Source organism: Rhagoletis pomonella, unplaced genomic scaffold (genome assembly GCF_013731165.1).
Source record: "Rhagoletis pomonella isolate Grant_MI unplaced genomic scaffold, Rhpom_1.0 Rhpom_scaffold_00002, whole genome shotgun sequence".
NCBI lineage: Eukaryota > Metazoa > Arthropoda > Insecta > Diptera > Tephritidae > Rhagoletis > Rhagoletis pomonella.
The window spans coordinates 89,245,601-89,246,720 of record NW_023458556.1 but is presented as its reverse complement, the minus strand read 5'-3'; positions in this window follow the sequence as shown (position 1 = coordinate 89,246,720).

The following is a 1,120-nucleotide window of genomic DNA, read 5'->3' as shown; positions in this document are numbered from 1 at the left end:
TAAGACTTTTTATTCAATTTGTTCAAACAAACTTAAGTGCAAGGTATGAAATTTTAAGAAAAAGCAATTGCTTAGTTTTTATGCATACGGCCTAATGAGCTGTATTTAAAAAAAAAAATGTATAAACATTAAAGAAACAATGGGAAATAGTCAAAATGTTGTGTTCCTATTAATTTTCACATGACTGTATATAGTTGGGTTGCTAGCGACTTATAACTAGATTTCAATGCTTCAAAAGTCCACAGATACATAAGGATGGACATTAGGGTAGGACTGCATTAGGGCCGTACGAAAATTTTTGTATGATGTATGTTTATATACATAAATACTGAAAAAAAATTCTAGGAACTCGTTCCGTTCGCCATGCGTACCGTCCGGTGCAAGGTGGCCGAAAATGTTGCGTCGAGGGATGCAGGTCGGAGACAAACAAGCTTTTTGAATTTCCGAAGACGGAGGTCGATCGAAACGACTGGGCTTCAGCATGCAAATTGCAGTTGCCCTTGCCTTCAACTATAAAGCTATTTATTTGCGAACGTCTTTTTGATAAAAAATTTATTTCAACCAAGCGGTTGTTGCGTGGTGCTTTTCCGGTCTTCCACCTAACTGAAGTTCAGAAAGTAAAAGCAGAAATTCAAGACAATAGCGTCTCCTCCCAGTGGGTTATGCAACCCGTGAAACGCACATACTGCGAACCAGTTCAAGCATTAGAGCCCGACCTAACTTTCGAGGAATTCGCCCTCTTTTCAGACGTACAATATTCAAACAAAAACAAGCATTCTGTAGCAGAAAATATAGCCTCAGATATGCCTCAAAAAGAGGAACCTATTTTCGCTGAGGAACGTCACGAACAAATATGTAGAGCTTACCAGAAGCGTGAAATTAAACAAATGGATCAAATAAAAGATCTTGAAGCACAAATTGCATTACTTTCGAAAAAGTATAAAGATTTAGAGAAACGAGCTATTATTGCCTCAACTGACGCAAGTGAGCATGCGATCTCGTTTGCTACCATGATCGTAAACACGACGCATTCGTACAACCAATCGGAGAAGACCTTGGCCCAAAACATTAACTATATGTCGTCAAAAGCATATAATTTCATGCGGGACGACCTACTGTT